The sequence below is a fragment of the Desmodus rotundus genome, chromosome 5 (assembly GCF_022682495.2).
Source record: "Desmodus rotundus isolate HL8 chromosome 5, HLdesRot8A.1, whole genome shotgun sequence".
Lineage (NCBI taxonomy): Eukaryota > Metazoa > Chordata > Mammalia > Chiroptera > Phyllostomidae > Desmodus > Desmodus rotundus.
Genome location: NC_071391.1, coordinates 80,932,758 through 80,952,198, shown reverse-complemented (window position 1 = coordinate 80,952,198; position 19,441 = coordinate 80,932,758). Strand labels below are relative to the sequence as shown.

The following is a 19,441-nucleotide window of genomic DNA, read 5'->3' as shown; positions in this document are numbered from 1 at the left end:
AGGCAGAGCTGGGGTTCCAATCTTAGTCCAACTCTGAGCCACTGGTCTTAACCTCCTAGCTATGAAATCACTTTAGGTGGTACAGTGGAGTGAGTCTTCTAGACCTTGTGGAAAGTCATTAAAGAGCCTTAGTAGATGCCTTGGCTGGTGTGACTCAGTCGATTGAGTGCCGACCTGCAAACCATAGGTCACTGGTTCGATTCCCAGTCAGGGCACGTGCCTGGGTTGCAGGCCAGGTCCCCAGTAGGGGGCCTGCAGTAGGGGGCTCACGAAAGGCAACCACGTATTGATGTTTCTCTCCCTCTCTTTTACCCTCCCTTCCCCTCTCTCTAAAAATAAATAAAATCTTTAAACTTTTTTAAAAAAGAGCCTTAATGGATGCCTTCAGACCAGTTTAACCACACAGCCTTTCTCTCTGATCAGACAAGGACTGCTGGAGTCCAACCTAGAAACTCAAGCTGGCAATGGTATATGGGGCATCTCCTGAACAATTAATGACTTGTCACTCCAAAAGTCACAGTAGGAACGACAGCTGACTGCGCAGTCGAGGCCTGGGTTTATGGCATCCATTCAATTCTTTCTGTGACTTTGCCCAAGTCACTGAACTTCTGTGAGCTTCAGCATTCTCATCGGCAAATGGGAATAGTACCATCAGCCCAGGATACAGCACAGGGCTGTGTTGAGAATCAAATGAATGACTGAGAATGGACCTCACTTTACAAGCAAGTGACCGAAACTGCCTTGTAAAGTGAAGGGGATTCTGCTCCACTTTGACAAAGTCGTTGGCAGCATTTCTGCATTAGGGCCCCTTGGAAAACATGACCTAATTGGATGATTCAAATGGGCTTCCCAAATGCATTACAGATCATTGTTAGGAAATACCAAGTGGTGTCTGAGAGTTCAACCAGCCCCTAAGGTTACTCTCAAGGCTGGTGAGTAGACCATGGTTATATCACTTTGGGCTCCTGGCCACTTGGCTGCGATGTTAGAAGTGCTTCAGGCTTGTTCTGTTCCGACTCGATTTGACCACAATCATATTAAATATTAAATCATCTAGTGGCACTGGCATAGAAAACACTATGTCAGGCATTAGCTATTCTGCCTTTTGTTACTATTCGTAACAAAACTGCTTGACTACTTAGAAAGTTCTAACTTTGAGCCTAAGGCTTAAAAGAAATTATATCTATCCTAAAGGAACTTTGTTCCAATTTCACTGAAAATAAAAACTCAGCCCCCAGACACTGACACTGTGTTTCTTTGTGCTCTGGGCCAGCTAAAGGCTCAGAGGGAGATGGCTGCTCATCAGAGCTGGGACTTCTTGCCTATCTGCCCCATTCATCACAACTGTGATTCCTGGCCTCGTCTCCTCTCTTTGGGGCCTCAATCTCCCTCTCTTGCAACTGACAGCACAGCCTCTACATCACCCAGAACCGTGCTTTTAAAACTATGGGGCATCCTCTTAACCTAAGACTCCACTCAGCCTCACAGGTAGAGGCACAAATTGGCATCGTGACCTCTTCTGGCGTGCGAAGAGAAGTGCACAGCATCACCTGTGCAGCCATCTTGCCAAAAGGTCTCACCAGGACCAGATCACCAGGAAGCACTCAGACACATTTAGAACATGGGACATTCTAAGAGACAACTGGCTTGGACTTTGCAAAAGTGTCAGTGTCATTTAAAAAAAGAAGTGGGAGACTTTTATATTAAAGGAGACAAAGACACATAACTAAATGCAATGTGTGGATGAATCCTGATTGGATTCTGGTTTCCCAAAAATAGCTCTTACAAGTCTTGAGAAAAATTGGAAACATTTGAATAAAAACTGCATATCAGATGGTATTGTTGGATGAGGGTTAGTTTTCCTGAGTGGCATAGTGGTAATGCAGTTATGTTGGGGAATGTCTTTACTCTGAAGAGATTCTTTGGGGGGTGAAGAGATAGGGTGTGCGCACTGTCAAAAATACATACAGCTTCTGTCGCCGAGATGGTGCTTGACCCAGCAGAGCAGCGTCTCAGACATGTCAAAAAAGATGTTTTAATCCCTAAAATAATGAGAGAAAAGGCCCAAGAGAAATGTTCTGAGCAAGTTCAAGATTTTATCAAATGCTGTAAGGAGTCTGGAATCCTTATGGTAGTAAAGCACTGGAAAGAAAATTCTGCATTAAAAGAATCTCTAACTGCTTACAATAATGATTCTGCTTTCTCTGAAAAATGCAAAATAGAATACATGAAGGAAAGGGAAACATTCAAAAAAGCTGAAATTCCTACCAAGAAAAGACTATAGAAGCTTCCAACAAGCATGTAGGCAAATATTCAAATGATACAATTACCTAAAATAATGGATTCAAGGAAGTATGTTTGCTTTATCCTAAATTATGGAAGTATTAATTTTATCTGAAGTAAAGATGTTTTTTTTCTTTTTTTTATTGTTGTTCAAGTACAGTTGTCTCCATTTTCCCTCCACAACTCCCCCCACCCCAACCATCCCCACCTCCCACCCTCAATCTTACCCCGCTTTGCTTTTGTCCATGTGTCCTTTATAGATGTTCCTGAAAACCCTTGTTTTTTAAATTAGCAAATACGTACATCAATCCTTATTATTCACAGATGCCATATTTGCAAATTTACCCACTTGCTACAATTTATCTATAACCCAAAACTGATATGGTGCTTCCAGGATTGCTTGCAGACAGGCCAAGACTGGTGACAAAGCTCAGTCACTCAGTGAGCATTCCAGCAGAGGTCGAACAAGGCAATGCTCTGCCTTCTTGTTTCGCCTGTTTTATGCCATAAACAAGTGTCCCTTTCGTAGTCTATTTAGTGCCACATTTTTCACATTTTTGTGTTTTTGTTGGAGATTTTGCTGTTTAAAAAGGCTCCGTGCACAGTGTTGAAGTGTTATCTCGTGTACCTAATCACAAGACACTGTGACGTGCCTCACAGAGAAAAATCTGTGTGTTACAGGAGTTTCATGCAGGCATGAGTTTCAGTGCTGTTGGCTGTGAGTTCAATGTTATGAATCAACACCATGCATTAAGTAAGATATCTTTAAAAAGAAACACACATAAAACAAGGTTAATGAAAATATGACCAGAGGCTGACGGGAAACTACCCCTATATTATTCCTGAGAGCAATGGTTCAATATCTGCTAATTCAGTGTTTGTTGCAACTTTATAGAATATAACTACTGTGAATAATAAGAATCAATTGTGTCTATACTATATACACATACATATACACATATGTGTGTGTTATTTACACACAGACTCTGCACAGATGTGGCAAAATGTTAACTAGATGAAGAATATATAGATAGACATCATTCTAGTCTTTTATTTTTCTGTGCATTTAACCTTTTCAAAATAAAATGTTGGAAGAAAAAATATACACACATACAAACTGTAGCTTTGTGACCTGTTAATAGTCATAAAATTAATTATTATACAGTGCAACCAGCATTTTTTAATGAAAAAGAATGGCATGGAGTAGGGTAGAATAGAATATATCAGTTCTTTGCATTCATGTTTTGTGAAATTATTTTCCAGATAGGGTGTGGAGGTGTGTTTGCTGACTTGTAACATGAAATGCTTTTCTTATTATGAGCTAGGATTCAAAAAAACTTTGCAAGTTATAAGCTTGTGGAATCAAAGCATCCTCTTGTTGCTCTTTTTTCACCTCCTCGTTTCTTCAGTGTTTCTGTGCCAGGGTCCAGCCCTGTCTCCTGAGAGAGTCCTTCTCCCTCCCAGGCTGGCCCACCACAAGTTATGGCTCCACCCCCTCTGCTCTCACCCCATCCATTCAGCTAGGTTTCTCCATCACTCCAGACCTTCCCACATGCTACTTCCAGGCCATCTAGAACCATACTGTAGTCTCCCCTATATAATCACCTTGGCTCTGATATTTTTTGCTCTAGGCCTCTGTGAAGAGATGACTGCTCATCATCAAGCCCTTGAATTTGTCTCTGATCAGTTACCATGGAGGCAGATGGGGCAGGTCTATGAGAGCAGAGAGGAAACACTTGGAGGGAGAGGGAGAGCAGTGAAGGCTTCCATGATGAAGTGCTCCCTCAGAGATTACAAGTTTCTTTTACTAAGTTATTAGCAGAGCTCCATATAGGAAATAGAAGTGTTTCATCACATTTGAGAGAAGATTCAGGAGTTGGCATAGCAAAATTACAAGGACAAGAGCATTCAAGATTACAGGACCAGCTAGAACAAAGGCAAGATGGAAGGAAGGAGCAGCAAGAAGTGAGTTTGGAAGAGTGGGATAATCCAAGAATCAAAATCATGAGTGGGATGTCCTTCATGATGTCACAAAGAGCAACCCCAAAGGATACTATGGCTTATTTATTGCTGTGGAAACCATGAAGGGTAGGATAGAAACCACATACTGAGACACTTCTGCACTCTAACAAGTGCTCACAGCTCTGGGGAAATGGAAGGTGTTAATTAAGGAAATATTTTCTTTCTCACTTTGGCTTAAGCTGGTACTAGCCAGCTTCCCTATAAAGTGCCCATTCTTGAGATAGGTGTTTTCATTAACTAATAGTCTCAAATGAAAATATGACCAGAAATAAAAAATAAGAAAAGAAAGAAAAGAAAAAAAAGTGAGCCTGCAGCTACAAAGACAACCGGACATGAAGGACTGGACATCCAGGAATACTAGTCTCACCTCTCTACCGCCCAACACAGCTCTGTCAACAGTCTTTCATCCTTCAGAGGCCCAGGATGCTCTTCTACCTAAAGGGCTCAGATCAGGTGAGACACATGGAAGGGAGGGAAGTGAGGACCTCCCTGTGGGAGAAAGTGAGGATTCCAGAAGGAGATGGGTAGTGTTTCTCAGAGAACCAGTTTGAAGATGGAAGAACAGAGGTGAAGGCAGGGGAGGGCACGGGTTGGCCCTTTAGAATGACCTGATTCCTCCTGTGCTGTCACTTCATATAAACAGATTTCAAAATCCTAGGGGTGACTAGAAACAAGCTACTCATAAGATACACCAGTCTTGCCCAGGTAGGAGTGTGTTAGGTATCCCTCACACAGCCTTACTCATGTGGAGTCTATTTGCAATGGCTCTGTATCCTTATAAAATTCCTCTATCTTACCCAGCACAGTGTTTTCCTACAACTAAACCTAGGAAAACTCAATATTTGGTTGCTCTCAGACAAAGGAGAAACAAATGAGACCCTCTAAACTGAAGTTCCCTGTAAGAAGCAAATATGTGGAATTTGCAAATTAAAAATAGATATTAGTGATTTGCTTGACTGAATTCTGAAAGGCCTAGTGTGTGGTACATGAGAAACCAATGTATTCCAAATCAGGCAGGGTTCTCTGGCCTCTCAATGAGAGACCTCATTTATTTAACATTCACTTTTTGAAAACCTGCTGTAATTGTGGGTACCCCATTAAGCACTGTGCCTGCCACCTCTCTGGGGGAAAATCTCCACCCTCCTTGCTGGTTCTCTTTCAGTCCCATTTGTCGTCTACTGCCTACTATTTATAATTCCTCTAAGTTAAAGTCTCAAACTGATGTCCTGTGAGACAGACTGAGCAATGGTATTTGGCCTACCTGGTATCAGCCAGCATAATTGCATGGTTGTTGTTATTTTTAAACCTTGAATTATTTGTTGCATCTAAAATGTAGTAGAGTCCACCATGTTCTGGTTATGTATTGCTACATAACAAACCACCCAAACTTTGTGGCATAAAACACAACCATTTCCCATGTCTGCAGGTCAAGAATTTGGAGAAAGCACAGTTGGGGTGGGGGTGTGATGGTCCCTACTCCCCAAACTCTGGGAACACCCAATAGCTGGGTGACATGAAGAGCTTGGGGCACTGCTCACAATACCGCTTATTATCCACTTTCCCAGGATTAGTCTAGGTGAGACACAGTTTACTTAAAAGGCTGGTATTAGTTCCTGTAATCCCCTCTACCCACTGTCCCCGCCCCCACCCCCGCCCTTGCTATTGTTACATTGTTCTTAACTTCAATGTCTCTGGTTATATTTTGTTTGCTTTTTCCTTCTATTGCTTATGTTCCAGTTAAAGGTGAGATCATATGGTATTTGTCCCTCACTTCCTGGCTTATTTCACTTAGCATAATGCATGAACAAATCCAAGGGGGAGGGTGGAGAGGGGGGAGGGAAGTGGGTTCACCTGGGGTGGGGTGAAGGGATGGGGGAAAAGGCATACAACTGTAATTAAATAACAATAAATAAATTAAAAAAAAAAGGCTCGTATTAAAAGAATATTAACTAAGAAAACAATCCAATATTTCACGTCTTAAATGGTGAAGGGGTGCAATGATGGAAAGCACAGAGGCTTGGAAATGACTCCATTCACCATCACCCTCAAAAGGGGGCAGTGGTGAGAACCATCTTTCCAGGGCCTTCAGAGCTACATATTGTGAGGTTTGCCTGAGAAATCACCCCATATTGACTCTAAACTCCTGGCCCACACATATAAAAAAGAAGGTTTCTTGATATTCTAGCAGAGGCGTCCAACCTTTTGGCATCTCTGGGCCACACTGGAAGAAGAATTGTCTTGGGCTACACATTAAATACACAAACACTAATGAAAACTGATGAGAAAAAAAAGATTTTAAGTAAATTTATGATTTTGTGTCGGGACACATTCATAGCCATCCTGGGCCGTATGCACCCACAGGCCAAGGGTTGGACACCCCTGTAAGGTATTTCACACCCCTTCTGAGTCTGGTTCCTCCACTCACTCCCCCCTGGTTCCTAACAGTTTTATGCAAATTTTCTGATCTTATGTGACAGATGTTAATGACTGTCACAAAAGAGCAGAAAGTAACACCAGTGTTTGCTCAAAATTGTTATAGTCATTCTCAAGAATTAGGCCCCAGGCTGTCTATTTCATCAATGCCCATTGCTTTAATAAATATTTCACATTCCTCATTTAATGTGTCATATTCTTGCAAGTTTGTTGTGATACTTCACATTTCATCCAATAAGATCTAGGAATCATAAATTTGCAGTTGGATAACTATCAGTGGACTCACAGACTTTTCTTTACTTACATGCAAAATGCTTTTCATACTTTAAGTGAGTTGAAATGGCTCTTACCATATGGTACCAGATTAAACAAATCCCTCATAAATTTTATGCTTCTTCTTGATGTTAAATTTCTTTTACTAAATAGACAGAGTGGTCTGTGCTGTTGAAAATGATTAAGAGTCTGCAGTAATGCAAGGACCACAAAATTCCACTTGGGCTTGCCCTGTCCTGAGGCAACATAAGCTATCTCTCCCCCCCAACCCCCCGTCCCTTGCAGAAAAGAAGGAGGGTACTGATCTCACATAGAGTTGGACATGAGATGAACCTGGGTTCAAACCCCTGCTGAGAGTCTTTGGCAAAGCCTGGGTCTCAGTTCTCTCCAGAATAAAACAAGGATAATGGTGCCTACATCTCACAAGGCTATTGGTAGAATTGACTATCTCTTGGACATCCCATATGGATTAGTGGTTTTGTTTTCAACCTGTGGAGTCAGAAAAACTAGATTCACATCCTGACACTAGGACACGGACAAGTCATATAAGCTCTCAGCCTTAACTTCTCTCTAAAATGGGACCGCTAATAGTGCTGACTTCACAGGGTTGCTGCAGAAATATAGGTGGAATACAAATGCATGTAAATGCCAATGCAATGCCAGCATGTGGGGCCCTTACACACTCGAAATCCTTTCCCTTTCACTTAGTTGATGTTCTTCTGGATCCCAGTCTCTGCATCTCAACTTTGTCTCATTCCTGATTTTCCAGGGCCTGGATTTGCAAGCATTCTGTCCATGTGTCAGAACTGGAGTCCTAATATCCAACTTAGACACCAGGATTACTGCAGCCCCAAGGGTCTGATCCAGTTGGAAAACCCCTTCACAGCACACCATGGACCCCAAGGGGTGCAGATGACCCAACAGTTATCTGGGAAGTCACTGCCACATACGCAGGAACTTGGGGGCTCAGAGGAAATAAGCAGCCTCAGTTTGGCAGCAGCCTCCAGCTCAGAGATGGAAAGTCTGTGGCAGGCAGGAGAGGCCCCTTTCCTGTAGTCCATATGGTTGCTGTGGCCAAAGCAGGGTCTGAGAAGAAAGCTGGAGAGGAAACAAGGTGGAGGGCAGTGGCCCTTCTGCATCTTTCCCACAGCTCAGTCTTGGCAGGTGTGAAATCCCATCAGGACCCTTGCTTCTCAGCCCGTGCACCTCCTAGCATAGCCTCTCCTTGTCTCTCAATTTGTAGCAAGTGCCTGCTATACACCCAGACCACATGCAAGTGCCTGGACAACCTGCTACATTAAGTGGCTTCTCTAGGGTCACACAGCTATTTAGAGACAGCGGAGAGACAGAAGCTAGGTCCCAACTGAGTGGCCTGGCTTTAGAGTATGCACTACTCTGACCCTTAGGATAAAGATGGGTGTTGAAGGAGCAGTGGAAGTTATATATTGGGTTGGCCAAAAAACTCGTTTGGATTTTTTCCTGTGAGATGGCTCTAGTAGTGCTTAGTTGTCTTTAACTTCGTTTGAAACAATTTTGTTAGATTGTACTGTAATGGCTGTCATATCAAGGTGCAATTAAAGAAAACTCATCAAAATTGGTGAATTTTTGTGTAGCCATTGTAATATTGAAAATGGGAGAAAATAAGCAACATTTTTAGTATATAATGTTTTATTACTTCAAGAAAGGTAAAAACGCAATTTAAACACAAAAAAAATGTTGTGTGCAGTGTATAAAGAAGGAGCTGCCACTGATCAAACGTGCCAAAAGTGGTTTGTGAAGTTTCATGCTGGAGATCTGTCACTGGACGATGCTCCATGGTTGGGTAGACCAGTTGAAGTTGACAGAGATCAAATTGAGACATTAATTGAGAACAATTAATGTTATACCACTCAGGAGATAGCTGATATACTTGAAATATCCAAATCAATAAAGTTGTTGGTGAAAATTAAAATTGCTTTTTATTTTATGGGAGAAAACCTACACACACTTTTTGACCAATTCAATATAGGTATATATGTGTATATACATATATATGTGTGAGTACATATATATGTATACACCTGTAGGCATACCCCTTTTTTATAGTTACATCTATCAAACATTTCCCAAGTACGATATCCTAATTACATCTTCCTAATACTACCATGAAGTTGTTGTGATTATTCTTACTTTATGGTTGAGGACACCAAAGTTCAGAGAAGTTAAGTGATTTGCCCAAAGTCATACTGCTGATAGATAATTGAGCAAGAATTAGAATTCAGGCCTGAATGTCTTCAAAACTGGCTTTTGAGCACCAACAAACTCTCAAATCCTGTAATGAAGTTATCCTGGGGAGTTCTCTGCTTCAGGGGAACATTCTGCTTCAACAGAAGTTGGTCACTGTAATGATTTCTGGGAGCTTCCTGCAAGGAGAGAGGGAATAGTCAGAGAAGGGTTGAATAAAGATACCTCTATGATTGGGAGCTGAGACCACTCTGGTTTGGGTCAGGTGAGAGGCACAGAGAGCAGAGGTGCAGGGTTCAGGTTCTGGAGGAAGCTGACCTGAGCTCTGAGAGCAAGGTCAAGGTCAAGCAGAGTATCACAGGGGCCGCATAGGAGGGAGCCCAGAGACTCAGATAATATTGACCAACTGAGAGTCACACAGGCACCAAAATAGCCTGGGGTGTTCAGTGCTTGGTCTGGTGGTAAGTCCTCTCCCTTCATTAGCTGACTGACAAGATCTTATAAACAGTTGACTAGTAGGAAGAAGTCATCACACTTGCAAGGTTGTCTTAACATGGAGTGCCAATAATTGTACTAAGCATATTTATACATATTTTTAACCAAGTGACAGCTGTATGAATAGGCATCAGTGCCCCCCAATTTGTCTCTGAGGAAAGAGGCTTAAAGAAGCTAATAAACGTGTTAATAAGTAGTAGAGGGAACGCATCTTCTTCCTTTATACCACACAGCACGGACAACATATGTATCTATCATCTGCATACCTGAGCATAGTAATAAGCATTCTGTTAGTTGTTGACATGTCACCAGTCTGTGTTACATTACTCATTGGAAAAAAGTCTCCTTGCACATTAAGGAAAATGACCCTAGTTTTAGTTCTCCCCTTCTTTTCTTTATGGAGCTCTCTCTGCTGCCTTCCTGTGCAGGTCAGCAGCACCACTCACCGGTTACCCGCTCACATGGCCAAGCACTGCACTCCATCTCCTGTACAAACGCACCAGGCTCCAGTGGGCCAGCCTCTGTCGGGCCCCTCAGTTGATAGATTGGCCTTTTTGCTGGAGTTGTACCAAGAATTTCTCCATCTCTCTTTGCCAGAAGGCATGTTTCCAATTATATGAAATGCTCTGAGAGCAGTTAACTTCTTTCTCAATTGGTTAAATAACGTGGTGTTTGGGAAGGCACCACTCTTGCTGCATGAGCAAGTCCCAGCAGAGTGAAGCAAAGGAAGCCCAGCCAACAGCCTATGCTGGAGCCCCTCCAAGCCAGCAGCAGCATCACACACTGCAGGTTTCTTTTTTTATGCCCAATTTTCTCCCATTTGCAAGGCAGGGGTGTCTGATGTGGAGAAATGGACTTCTGTGGTCATAGTGTTTGGGATAAGCGGCTGGAGGCAGAAGCATGGATATGCTACCCCCCCCCCCCCACACACACACACCTTTGCTTTTCTAAATCAACATGGAAGTTGGATCCTGGATTGGCAGTGCAAGGAGGTACAGACCTTAATGTCAAGTTGCCTGGTAAAGAGTTTTTAAACGGGGTGACAGTATCCCTCCCCCTCAGCTACTCAGAGTTCTGGCCTTTCCTTCCCCTTGTGAAGGACACCTCCTCCAAGCATATGGATGCATGTGCTCAGAAATCAGTGTCCTTTCTCCATTTTCTTCTGCTGCTTTTCCCCCTTCCTCCCCTCCCCAACACATGCACACACATGGGCATTGAGATTTCCACAAACACCAGAGCAAGGAGCATGGAGGACTTGGGGGCCAGAGAGGATGTCTTCTATCCTTTGCTTTCCCACAGACTGATTTCTTCCAGCCAGGGGGCTCATCTCCTCCAGCCCAACTTCAGTTTCACGTAGTCTGAGGGACAAAGCTTCGGTGCCAAATCCACCATAGAGTTAATTCTGGATCACCTTCCCCCTCACTGGTGTTTCCCACTGAGCAAATCTTTCATACCATTGTTAACAGACTCAAACCCTATCCCTCACACACCCTCCCCCATTCAATCAGTTGTTGCTGAAACGGGGAACACCCACAATGTAAATGCTCATCCAAGGAGGAGAGGACAGGAGTGGTGTTCAGAAAAGGCTTTGGCAAGCCTCTGATGCTTGCACTGTGTCTTAAAATACACTTCAAGATTTTATTTCAGGACTTAAAGGTGCCTTTGACAGGGTGTTTGTGGACTGGGTAGAACACCTAGTAAGAAAGGACTTTCAAAAAAACAAAAGAAAGAAAGAGGACTTGCCAGGCAGAGGTGTGACAAAGGCGTGATGTAAGGATTAAAACTCACAGCCTATAGCATAATCAATAAAATATACTTTAAAAATTTAAAAAAAAGAAAAAATTTAAAAAAAGAAAACTTCACAGCCTGATCCAGGAACAGTAGAATAGGGCATGGAGTTCCTATTGGCCAGACTGTAGGATATGATTGCTATGCAGATCAGAGGTGAGGCAGCAGAAGAAGGCAGGTGCCCTTCATCAAGGTCCCTGTGTGCAATGGCAAGGATCTAACTCAATCTCATAGATGAAAAAAATCATTGAGGAATTTTAATCAGGAGGAGAGAGATGCATTTTTCTTTTTTTCTTTTTTTAAATTTTTTATTGTTATTCAATTACAGTTGTGTGCCTTTTCTCCCCATCCCTCCACCCCACTCCAAATTTTTCCAAGACTGTTATGGGAATATATGGAGAAAGACGCAATGTGAAGAAGAGAAACTCTTGGGAAACTCATGCAGTGATAGTCCAGGAAAAAAGATAAGGATCGTCAGAAGCAAGGAGGAGCAGCATGAATGGAACAGGGAAGATTAACCAGGCAGAAATATTTAACATGCAGGATGTACAAGGCATCATGAATAATTGTATAAGAGTTTTAGAGGTGGGTACAGGGTAACACCCAGGTGTTCTAGCTCAGTGACTGGGTGGTTAATGACTCTGTTAATTCAGGGATAGGAAATGCCCAAAGAGGAGAAGTGTGGGAGAGCCCATGATGAGTTCAGTTATGAGCATTTGGAGTTGGAGGTGCCTGTAGAACATGCAAATGGAAATATCCAATTGGCAATTGGCTCTCTTTGTTTGGAGTCCATAAGCAGGGTCCAGTCCAACAGGAATTCCATGTGTTGGCCCCTGGATCTCAGAATTCTAACCTGATCTTCTTTCATCCACTGCTAACTGCTCTCACCCCACAACCCTAATCTGCCTTTGTTCCCAGTCAATTGAAATGATTTGGGGAATCATGTGGACAATATGATCTTTAATGCCTAGAAATCATACTCCTGTGTAACTCTCCAACCTCTATACACTTACCCAATGCCAGTTATTTGCCATCTAACAGGAAAAAAACCTATTAAACTCTTGGGTGTCTCTTCCAGTCATATGGTGAGATTTTATGCAACCTCAGCAAATAAGAGAACTGGAATGAGAGAGCTGGAATGAGAGAGCTGTGTGTTTTTGATGATGGTGGCATTGGGGGAAACTTCAGGCACTGAACATTACACAACCTGAAGGAGAGAGAAAATTATGTGCAAAGCTCAGGTGACTAAAAAGAAATGAACACATCTGGGAAGTGCAAATGGATATGTGTGGGGAGGTAGAACATGAAAGATAGGAACCAAATCTTGCAAGGTCTTATAAATTATGTTAAAGAGTTTGGAGCATAGAAGTGGCATAATAAAATTTATTTATTTGTTTTGATTTTATTTATTCATTTCTAAAGAGAAGAAAAGGGATGGAGAAAGAGAGGGAGAGAAACATTGATTGGTTGCCTCTCACCTGCCCCCAACCAGGGACCTGGCCTGCAACTCAGGCATGTGCCCTGACTGGGAATCAAAGCAGTGACCTTACAGTTCACAGGCCAGTGCTCAGCCCACTAAGTCGCACCAGCCAGGGCAAGACATAATAAAATTTAAACTTGAAAAAGATTATTTGACCTGCAGGATCAGGACATGATTGTAGCGAGAGAGGGGCAATCCCAGAAGCTGGGTGACCAGTTAGAAAGAAACCATTTGATAGTTAAGGCAAGACATGATGATGACCTGGCCTGTGATGGGAACTATGAAGACAGACACAAATGGAGAGAGTTGAGAACTTTTAGGGAATTGGAAACTATAGTATTTGAATAGTAAGTTTCCTAAAGTTCTAGGTCATCACTACCACCTGTGATCTCCATCTACCCTTACCTGACAAGATGGAACCTCCAAGGCTACGAACCAGGATGTCTTGTGACTCAGAACCATGATCATATAAGGACCAGTCTCTCTCTCAGTTTTTGTGAGTTAGGAATTCTGGAGCAACTTAGTTGGCACTTGTGGCTCAGAGACTCTCATGAGGTTGCAGTCAAGATGTCGGTCAGGGCTACTGTCAGCTTGAGGCTTGAATGTGATGGAGAATCTGCTTCCAAGGTGGCTCACCCACACGCAGGTGCTGGTTGTTGCTGGGAGGCCTCTGTTTCTTCCCATATACACCTCTTCACAGAGCTGCTTGAGTGTCCTCACAAATTGGCATCTGTCTTCCCCCAAAGTGAGTGACTCAAGAAAGCAAAATGGAAGCTACAACCCCTTTAATAACTAGCCTCAGAAGGCACGAACTATAACTCACACAGTATTCCATTGTCTCACAGGTCAGCTCTAGTTCAGCATGAGATGGGATACACTGGGGCATAAACACTGTAACTGAGAAGCACTGAGAGTTTTTTGGAAGCTGGTAAGTGCTTCATTCAAGATGCAAGGTCAGTTCTGTGGAACATCTCACTTCACTACCTTGAATACGAAAGTGTTCTGTGGTCAAATAAGCTTGGAAAGCACTGGATTAAACAAAGTTACACACTTTATTTCCTCAGATCCATGAACAGTGACTCTCCAAGGTAGAGAAAAGTGAGCTTGAGACCAATTTTGGAAGTAGTGTCCTGCCTGTGTTGTTCGAAGCTCTGAACAAGTTTGTCTTCAGAAAGAGAAAGAGAGAAGTTAATACTCATTTTATATAAAAAAGCAGGGAGAAAACCCCTGAAAAGAGTGGCAAGATACCACACCATAAGAGTCAGGACTATCCACGTTATGCCGAACTGTTGGGTGTTGGGTTCTGCACTGCTTGTTTCAGTTTTAACCACAGCTCCAGGGGATGTATCAAATCCAGAGAGTAGAGACTGTAGATGGCTTTATCCAGATATATCAGAGAAAAACTATTTTTATTGTTCACTTGTCCCTTCAATAGCAAAGTAAATTGATGTCTGCAATATGAGACTTGCGCAATACAATTTGTAATCACATGCTTCTACATCTCAATGCAATTCAAGGTAAATATTTTGGACTCTAATGAGCTTAGTGATTCATCACTACTGCACAGTAGAATCACCTAGAAAAATTTTAAAAACATTGTCATACCTAAGCTCCACTCCAAGTCAATTAAGTTAGAAATCTAGGATGTGGAGAAAAACAAGATGGAGGCACAGGTAGACACATTGTGCCTCCTCCCACAACCAAAATAAGGGCAACAACACTTTAAAAACAAAAAAACAACCAGAATTGACAGAAAATCGAACCTCACGGAAGTACAACAACCAAGGAGATAAAGAAGAAACATTCATCCAGACCCGTAGGAGGGGCGGAGATGGGCAGCCAGGGTGGCACAGGACTCCGGGCAACATGCAGGATCCAGAGTCACGGCGGACTGTGGGCAGGCAGTGCAGCCGCTAGCAGACCCTGCACCCCACATTCGCACATAGCTAAACCAGGAGGAACGGTGGGGGAGCGAAACAGACCACGCAACCCAGACCTCCAGCTCCGGGAAATAAAGCCTCAAACCTCTGACTGAAAACACCCAACACCCATGGGGGTTGAGGCGGCAGCAGGAGAAACTCCCAGCCTCACAGGAGAGTTCGTTAGAGAGACCCACAGGAGCCTAGAGTGAGCACAAGCCCACCCACTCAGGAATCAGCGCTAGAGGGGCCCAGTTTGATTGTGGGTAGCAGAGGGAGTGACTGAAACCTGGCATAGAGTGGAATAAGCTCCATTGCTCCCTCTCAGCCCCTGCCCCACATACAGTGTCACAGCTCAGTGACCAGCGTTACCCTGCCCCCCCTGAACACCTAAAGCTCTGCCCCTTTACGGAACAGGTGCTGAGACCAAAAAAAAAAAAAAAAGGCCCAAATGAAAGAACAGATCAAAGCTCCAGAAATAAGCAGTGAACAGATAGCCAACCTATCAGAAATCTAGGATGTGAGGCTTTGGGATCAATAGTTTTTAGAAGCTCTACTAGGTGATTGCAATGTGTGGCCAGGCTTGAATACTGTTCTTTCTGTTTGTTGCTCTTGTTTGTTCTCTCGCTCTCTCTCTCCACACACACACACACACACACACACACACACACACACACACACACACACACAAACACACACCTACCCAGCCAAACATCCAACTTCAGAACTGCTTAAAATATTTTTCTCCTTCACAGGCCTTAGAACACCACCTGGTACATGGAGGTGCTCAGGCCATATTTGCTGATCTGACTTGAAGGCATTTCTCAAGGATACCATTGACATCTCTCTGCTTTGATCTAACAAAACACACTCTTACTGACAGTTTGAGACCCAAAGCAGATGAAGAGCATGATTTTATCACTTTTCTCCATGGGGATTTCAACATTTGAGTGCCACTGTGGATGAGTTTTTTTACAATATTCATCATTAACTACATGTACATTTAGATTCAACCTGACACTCAACATATGTTTCTGGGATTTTGAGGCACCTGCCCCCCACCAAAAAAACCTCTTATCAGGGCATCTGAAGTCAATGGAAATGCTGGCTTGGAAAAACACCAGAGACAAAAATTTCAAAGATGGCAACACAGTGTCAGTCATGTAACATACACTTTTTATTATTTTTAAAGCAATGATCATCTCAAAAGACAATGTAAGAAAAAATTTTAAATATTTGGGATAAAAATAAGTGTAGGGGAGGACAAATATGGGTTTGAAAGGTAGATTTTAGTCCTTGAAAAACGTCCAAATTATTTTTTCAAGATGGTAGCAGAATAGGTGATGCACTACACTCCCCTCCTCCCAGGACCAAATTGAAATTACAACTAAATTAAAAAACAATCACCCTGAATAACCAACTGAAAACTAGCTGAAGAGAAGTCTCATAACCAATGATTTACAGAAGGAGCCACATCAAGACTGATAGGAAGGTCAGGAACATGAAAAAGGCTGGCTCTACTCACAAGTGGCACCTGAGATTCCAGAGGGAAAGCTCAGCAGGGGGGCTTGGGGTTCCCCCTGAGAAGTGTGGGGACTATACCCCAAGCCAAGCACCACAGCTGGGAAGAGGTGCCCACATAACATCTGTCTGTGAAAAGCAGCAAGTTTTTGTCCTCTAGGGAGAGACATAGTCTCCTGGAGACACAGGTACTCTCTTAAAGAGCAATGCAAAAAAATTAATTCACAGCTATTTACCCTGAGCTCCAGTGAAAGGAGAGCAGAGTGGACCAGAGTCACATGAGGAAAGTCTGGGGTTTGTGGCTCTGGGGAGGAAGTTGGGGACAACTGCCATGATCCCTGTGCTGAATCATTTGCCCATACTGCAGATGCCATCTTTCTTTGGAGGAGCACTCCCACTCTGACATCAGCATGGGGAAAAGCAATTGCCCCAGCCTCTGGACTCTTTATTGCCCCACCTTGAAAAGCTTAGGCTTTGGTGAAGAGTCAGCTGCCTTGACCAGCATGTAAAGTGCTGGGATGACTCCGGGGGTATCAGTGACTGAGTTGTCTGGCTTTGGGGCAGGACCATTACACCCACTATCCCATGAACCTGACTGGCATTTACTCCTAAAATAAGATCCACTGGCCCCATCTTCCTGATTCCACCAGAGGATCTTTCAGTGAATGAGCCCAACAGGCAGCCACCAAGCAGAGGCAGGCTGAGGCAGATCTCAGAGTGCCTTGGGATTTTTGATGATTTGTCCCCAGGGCATGGTGAGAGAAAAAGAGAAATTTGGTGTACAGCTTGGTCCTGCCTGCATGCACCCAAGACTAGCAGAGGCACCCACATATTTTGGATTGCTTGTAGCTCCAAACAGGTTGCCAAGGGCCAGGCACAGACAGCATCTAACAATGGTCTATATCAGAGTCCCTCCCATGAGGCCCAGAACCAACACACCCAGTCGGTCTGCTTCAGAAAACATCAAAACAGGGTCCAAAAAGCTTCACAAATAGCATAACTAAAGGAAAATCTCAGCAGGCACCAAACCCAACTGAGGCAAATTCCACTTCATACGGTCAGCACCTGCACAGCAGCTTACACACAGTGTTCAGGGTTGAGCCCCATAGTCAGACAACCTGAGGGTCAATTTCATGCACTAATGGGCCAACATCAATCAAAATTCATTAACAACAGGAAGGCCCCCACAACCCAAACAAGGGACATTCCTAGAGCATTCAGCTCAGGTAATCAAGGAGCCTATGCCACTAGGTCCCACAGGACACCTACTGTATAAGGCCACCCCATGAAAACTGGTAGTCAAAGCAGACCTATCTAATACACAGAAACAAACACAAAGATGCAGCCCAAATGAGGAGACAATAAAACATGCCCCAAATGAAAGTCAGGACAAGTATTTAGAAAAAGAGCTAAGCAAAATGAAGGCAAGCAATGTATCAAATATGGAATTGAAAGTAATAGTTTAAGGATGCTCAACAAACTTAGTGAGAACTATAAAATCATGAAAAAGGTGTGGCTTAGTTGGCTGGGCATCATACCACAATGTGAAAGGTCACTGGTTCAATTCCTAGTCAGGGCACAAGCCTGGGTTGCAGGTTTGGTTCCTGGTCAGAGTGTGGATGACAGGCAACTGGTCAATGTTTCTCTCTCACATGGATGATTCTCTCCCTCTCTTTCTCCCTCCCCTCCCTTCTCTCTAAAGATTAATAAATAAAATCTGTTTTTAAAGAAAATTAAAAGGACTAGAAAACACAAAAAGGACCAGCCAGAAATGAAGAATACAATATCAGATGTCAAAAATACACTGGAAGAAATTAACAGTAGGTTGGATTAAGCAGAGGATTGAATCAGCAATTTGAAACATAAAGTAGAAAAAAAAAACACCCAATCAGAGCAACAAAAAGAAGGAAAAAATTCTTTTAAATGAGAATAGTTTAAGGGACCCTTGGGACAACATGAAGGGTAACAACATCCACATCATAGGGGTACCAAAAGGAGAAGAGAGCAAGGAATCAAGAACTTATTTGAAGAAATATTGACAGAAAACTTTCCTAACCTACTCAAGAAAAAAACGCACAAGTCCAGAAAATGCAGAGAATCCTAAACAAGAAGAACTCAAAGAGACTCATACCAAGACACATCATAATTAAAGTGGCAAAGATTAAAAACAAAGAGAGAATCTAAAAATCAATGAGAGAAAGATAATTAGTTATGTACAAGGAAGCACCCATAAGAATGTCAACTGTTTTCTCATCAGAAACATTTCATTCCAGAAGGGATGGACATAAAATATTCAAAGTGGTGAAAAGCAAGGACCTACAGCCAAGACTACTTTACCCAGCAAGGCTATCATTGAAAGTTGAAGGAGAAATAAAGAGCTTCCCAGAGAAGAAAAAAAATGAAAGAAGTTTGCCACCACCACCACACCAGTATTACAAAAAATGTTAAAGGGACTGCTTGAAGAAGAGGAAAAGGAGGAGGAGGAGAAAAACAGAAGAATGTAGTTATAAAGATTAAAATGGCAATGAATATGTATCTGTCAATAATCACTTTAAATATAAATGGCTTAAATGCTCCAGTCAAAAGTCATGGGATAGCTAATGGATAAGAAAGCAGGACCCATATATTTGCTGTCTACAAGAGCCCCACCACAGAATGAAAGATATATACAGACTAAAAGTAAAGGGATTAAAAAAGATATTTTACACAAGTGGAAATTTTTTAAAAGCTTGTGTACCAATACTTATATCTAACAAAATAAACTTTAAAACAAAACCTACAGTAAGAGACAAAGAAGGACACTACATAATGATAAAGGGAGCAATCTAACAAGAAGATGTAACCCTTGTAAACATTTATGCACCCAACATAGGAGCACATAAATATATAGACCCAATCTTGATGGACATAAAGGGAGAGATTGTCAGTAATACAGCCATAGTAGGGGATTTTAACACCCCATTGACATTAATGGATAGGTCCTCCAAACAGAAAGTCAATAGGA

At 42.6% G+C, this 19,441-nt stretch overlaps 1 pseudogene; it reads left to right on the top strand.

The window, feature by feature from the left end:
• The first annotated feature begins 1,984 nt into the window (after positions 1 to 1,984).
• Positions 1,985 to 2,284, top strand: LOC112314178 (COX assembly mitochondrial protein homolog pseudogene; annotated as a pseudogene).
• The last annotated feature ends 17,157 nt before the right edge of the window (positions 2,285 to 19,441 follow it).